General features: G+C 31.1%; 1 long non-coding RNA gene across 1 annotated transcript; it reads left to right on the top strand.

Annotated features, from left to right (window-relative positions):
* Positions 1-444: 444 nt before the first annotated feature.
* Positions 445-2257, top strand: LOC147531802 (uncharacterized). Its single transcript, XR_015228376.1, has 4 exons — positions 445-529; positions 1023-1144; positions 1476-1588; positions 2063-2257. It is a non-coding gene; the product is annotated as an uncharacterized LOC147531802 (long non-coding RNA).
* Positions 2258-6000: the final 3743 nt, after the last annotated feature.

Here is a 6000-nt window from a genome sequence, read left to right as displayed (position 1 = left end):
AGGAATGTGTTATGGTTAGGGGCTGGGAAATCAATTAAAATTACAACAGATCCATGGATACCAAATATTTCAGATAATATCCCTGTCCTAATCCAAGATCTACCGTCACACATAGATTAATATCAGATCTAATGGTAATAGATCAAAGACAGTGGAATCTATTATACAAAACAGATCCTTGTGACTAGGACACAATAATTACATCAAATATGACTAGGATAACAATAAGGTGACTGGATGTCCACGTAGATATCTATTATACAAAACAAAATTAATGTAAATCAATGTTTTCCAAACCACTGTACAAAATAAATCCAGCCATCCATTTTCTTTTCCATAACTGAATCTGTCCGTTCATGCTTCAATGTCCCTTCACGTGCTACTTTTAATTATTTCATAACGTCAGACCCTCCCTTTTCCTTTTCCCTCTACAACTTTATTCTTCTCTTTTTTCTGCAATACACAACTTATCATCATCCTCACTCGTTCTCTCTCCATTTCTTCTCTCTCATGTCATCTAAAATTGAAGGTAAGATTGACTTTTATCTCATAATTTCAAGGTCAAATTGTTTTTTCTGTTGTAGATTTTTTTATGTTATTTATGCAATTGAATATCCAAAGGAAATCATAGATTTTAGTGAGTTATTGTTTTCAGTTTTTATGGGGCTGATTTTTCATATAGTTTCTAACATTCCCTAAAGTAGGAGTCGATTTGGTTCGGATTAAAAATCAAACTCTTAAGGGCTCAATCAAATAATCTCAGAATTCCTTAATTTGTAGTTCAAATTAGAGAGTTTTTTTTATTAATCTTTTTTTATTTGAATCTAATTTGTTTAATTTTTATGTTTATTTCGTTTCATTGTTTGCCGTTACAACTAATAATTGTAGTCGTGATTTATGGGAGATTTTGAAATTTTGGTTACACGACGAGGGAAGATATATTGAGAATTTATAACATCAAAAGATTGTCAAAGATTTGATTATTGCAAACAAACTCATAAGTGTTTTTTCTCATTTCCCAGGAGAAAGAACGGTTCTTCAACTTGAATTTATGTCTCAAGGTATCAAAATTCTACATGTTAATTGGATTTTGACCACTAAACTTTATCTACACACAAACTGTTTGAGAGAATGTTTCATAGAGGTATGAAGTCAACTGTTTTCTTATTCCCTTTATATTTTTTCTGACTTCTATAATTGTTTTTGTTTATCTTATAAGAAATTTATCAAAAGAAGGAGGAAAAAATTATTTGCATCAACAATTCGTGAAATTGAAACATGTTAGTTTGATTAATTTTAAGTGTTATAATTGTAGTTCCAAAATCACAATTGTGGGTTAGAAACATGTTAGTTTGATTGATTTTAAGTGATTGATTCATGATTTATCTTTCTTCGTTTACTCTGATATGGGTAATAGGGAATTGCTATTTTTTGTTAATGTCACTATCCTTTTGTTATCTTTTTTAAATTTTTAGATAAGTTAGGTACAAATCTGGACAAGGTTGCTATTAGGGAATTGTTCAACATTGTGTTGTTGAATCAAACGTGGACACACCCATTTACTTTATTGCACGATTTTCGTAAGAAGGTAAAGTTTGATCATTAATGTCATTTTCTTTAATGTATCTGTTTCAGTCTCTGTAAAGTTTTTCCGTTTCAATTCTATGAACTTACTACTCCCTTAGTTTTTTTATTTCATTTCAATTCTACGAAGTTTTCACCTAATCTTTATGTCCTTGCAAAGCTGAAATTGTTATTATTGACTGAAGACTATCACCCGTTGCTAATCCAGGGTATTTTCATATTTCTCACACGACCTGTTTGTGAAAATTCCTCACACAATTGTATTTTAATTTTCTCAAATTTTGTTTTCTTATTACCTTTATTGCTATACTCTTTTATGGCCCTGCTGAAATCCAAATTTGGAAGCTTAACAACAATAATCTAACATGAAAATTATTAGTTAGTAAATGTATTTGCTTGTGATTTCTTTGGAATTGTCTTTCATAGACTTATGTAGTTATGTTTTGAGCACACTGAATTAACTAGTGATGATCTCCAGGGAAATGAAATTAAAAGTGATGAAGTAGCTGCTGTTTTTGAAAAAAAGTTTTGTAATATAGATTTTTGGAAGCTATATAGAGGTACATTTCTTTGTTTAGTTACATATAGTGCAAAATTTTACTTCATGGGTCTGGCTTTTACGAGTTTGTTCTCATTTCAGTTTATTTAAAAATACTTCAGAATATCATATCTTCCTGTTCCCATCTTCATCACAGAATATCATATTCATGACACAATATCCTATTTCCTGTTTTCCTTTTAGTTGGTTTATATTTATGTTCTACAACTTAGGTTGGAGTCGATCAATCCTTCAACTCAAGGTACTTATTTCCCCTTTTTACTCTTAATTCATAAAGCTTGTAGCATTGTATATATATATATATGCGCATATAATAGATTTGCATCTGGTGTATTCAATGAACAAATCTTTAATAAAACATATTCATAGAATTTATATATGTAAACTTGTATAGTTTCTCTATTGGAACAAAATCATTGAATATAGATAATAGTATAAATTTGTTTTTGGATCAAATTTGTAATATAAATAGTTTGTATAATTAATAATACAAAGAAAGTGCAGTACAACAGAAAAGAACTATTATGATTTTGAAGCCCTCCCTCAGTATTTAGAGAAGAAAATGAGCTTTCGGAGAATGCATAGAGGTATTCATATTTGCTTCGAGGCATTATGCTTCCACTAGACTCTTTAGTCTTTCTCACCTTTAACGAAGTTGTACTTTTGTATCAGTCTTTCAAACACATTGATAGTTCAAGTGGATATTCTAGATAAAACTAAACTAAATGCAAAACAACCACAAAAGACAGGTACTCCATTTCCGAAGCTATAATATATCGTTTAATTAAGTGATTTTTGCCTGATCTGGTTTGACACTACTAAAACTGAATGTTCATGTCGAAATGAGCTCATGTCGATCAAAATATGTATTGTAAGGGAAGGTATAAAATTCAAAAGGCATCCCCTAAGTTGTAATAGGGACGGGTAATTGTTTAGATATCAAAATTCAAAAGACATCCCCAAGTTCTTCAAACCCAGGTAGAAGTTGCTGCTACTAAATTGATAGGTGAACATGTTTTGATTTTCGTAGTGTATTACTGTCCAATATTAGGAACTCATTTTCGTTTTTTTGTTGATTACCAAAATTGTTTTTTGATGAATGTATTCTCCGTCTTCGTCAAATAATTCTCATGTATCAACTAAGGTCACACCTGATGATGCTGACAAAGATGAGTGGTTTATTGTAAAAGTAATTCTTTATGGTACAAAATCAAAACAGTAAGTCCTCTGCTATCAAATTAGCAAATTTTCTTTACCGTTCCATGAAAAAAAAATCGCATTTTTGGTTATGTTCTTTCTCCCTGGTTTTAAATAAATCATCAACTTATTCTGCAAAATTATAGTTTTTGACAGAAAAACTAGATGATTTGGGTTGGTGCTTATTTCGAACAAAGCGATGCAAATTTATTCCGTCTTATTTCTTCAGTTTAAGTACATCATATATGTTTTAGATTATGGTTCCTTGGTTTCTAATTTAAGGCCACACAAACAAACATTTTCGCATATTGTTTCTTGTCCAAAGCGAAATGAACTTTGCGACATCGGATTTTCCGAACTGACACTCATGTTTTTGTGCTCTACCCCGATAGCTCTCCTATAAGCAAAGCAATCGCAGGTAATCCTCATTATAGGGAATATACATATATCTGAATACTCCTTAACCGAAACTAAAATATTTACAAATTAATGCTCGGCATATCCACCACCAAAGTGTCTACATCATTGCATTTTTTTGTTGTGCCACTCCAAAATGTATATGATTTTTCAGAAGAAGCACGAAGAGTGAGTCGCTTCACTCCTTCAATCATGAACCTTTCCATACAACCTTGCATATTGGAATGTTGAATTTCATCATTTCTTTGTTTTCTCTTCTTAAAGCAATCTCATTTTAGATCTTGAATAAATATCAAAAATATTTTTATAATTTTTCTTTCCAAACTAAAATAAGATATTTTCATAGTCTAACTTGTGTTTTGTAGCTACTTATTGAAGTTCGTTGACGATGAAGAAGATGGGATGATTCCACAAAGGGAAATAAGCCAATACCGGTTCATAAGGTGGCTCCTTTACCATGAAGACATCACAAGTAACCTCTTATCTGTAAGTGGGATGTCAATTAATTGAAATCTTCGCTTTATCTCTTATAATGCGCTATGTATTTATTTTTTTGGTGAGCATCATTTTTATTTAATTTTGTTTGTCAATGTGTTATCGGATAAACTTATAATCTTGATTTTGAAATAAACAGATTAGCATTTCAACTAAGTTTTCTGAAGAATATGCAAATCTCTTCAAAACAAATATCAAATTTAGGAACGAAAGTTTTTCTAAATTATTGCCTGTGCGTATCATTATTTTTTTCATAATTTCCAATTGTAATTAACATTTTTCCATCTTCTTACGAAGAACCAGGTATTTTGCATGTGATTGGACGATCATACTCATGATATAGGCGAGGGCGAAGGTGTGTTGAATTGCGAAGGTTCCTTTAGAGGAGTAGACAGGTTTTGAACGAACATTGACATTATGGTGAAGATTTTGAACTTCTTTTTTTTTCCTCATGGAATGGTGTTTCCATATGGAATTCTTGAAAAAAAAAAGTGCAAGTGAAGACTATATCTTCCTGAATTATTTCTCAATAAACATAAATCATAATCGAAAATAACACCCAATTCCAGCAATTTGAACTCAATAAACATCGCTTCAACTCTTCCCGCACTAGGTATTTTTTCTTCCTTCGAATTTCTTATACAATGACTTTCTGGTTTATTTCTTTGTCTTAAGTTCCTAACTTAGTTTCTATTTGTTATCAGAATTTTGAAATCAAGCAATCACATCTAAAGTTGTCCAGGTAGCGAAGCAGACGAATATGCGATATGTGGTTTACTAAAGATTATCATTCAGTTTCGCACTAATTAAACTCTATACGTTGGGTGTGCCTTTGAATTTTTTACTCTCACTTTTTCTTTCAAAGTGGAATGGATTAGTCTCCATCTTTCGACCCCATCTTTGAAGGTAATTTACACTGTCTCTAAATTTGTAACATCACTATTTAGCATTTGTGTATTGATTTGATACATGTTGTTACATCGATGATGAACTTCATTATGTATTTGGGAATTTGTCAGCAACCAACCTCTTCTAAAGTGGAGCAAAGGACTGAAACTAATCAACTTCAGAAACAAAGATACAAGAAACAATTGTCTCGGTCATGTGATTGAATCAAATATTCATTTCTAATTATTTATGTATATCTTAAAAACAATTGTGGAGCTTATAACCTTATAACCTAACCCTAATCAATTTCAACCAAAGATTCTTTTGTGACTTTGCATACAATTAAAGATATATAACATGACAATCGTATGCAAAGGTAATTGCTTTATCTATTGTTTACTACATCTTTTTTATATTTATGTGATTATAGATTATTGGACACTTCGTGATTTATCATACCAATCGTGTATTATTGTGTATTAGAGTATTGAGGGTTTATTCAAATATAGGGAGTTTTGTGCCAACCTCAACCATTCAGAGAGGATGGATGTAGGCGACATAGTTGTTGCACCATCTTCTAGGGGTACTTCCATAATTAATTACGGAAGTAGATAAATATTTAGCATGGTATGAGATGGACATGCGAATGTTGTTGGAGATGTTATTTGATTTGTGGCTATAGTTCTATACTCTTTCTTTTGTTTTTATAAATATAATATGGAAGAAGAAACATCGTAAAGGAATTAAAAAAATTATATTCGTCTGGTGAAAAAGGAAGGGGTTAAGTCGATATTCTGCTTTTACAGTTTGGCACAGAAATATAATGTTTGGAGCTCTTAGCATGCAAGAGCTATATTACG

This window comes from Eschscholzia californica, unplaced genomic scaffold (assembly GCF_041429995.1).
Source record: "Eschscholzia californica isolate CP2 unplaced genomic scaffold, dmEscCali1.0.p SCAF_6, whole genome shotgun sequence".
In the NCBI taxonomy this organism is placed as follows: domain Eukaryota; kingdom Viridiplantae; phylum Streptophyta; class Magnoliopsida; order Ranunculales; family Papaveraceae; genus Eschscholzia; species Eschscholzia californica.
Note: the sequence above shows the minus strand (reverse complement) of the source record. Positions and strands in the feature narration are given on the sequence as shown.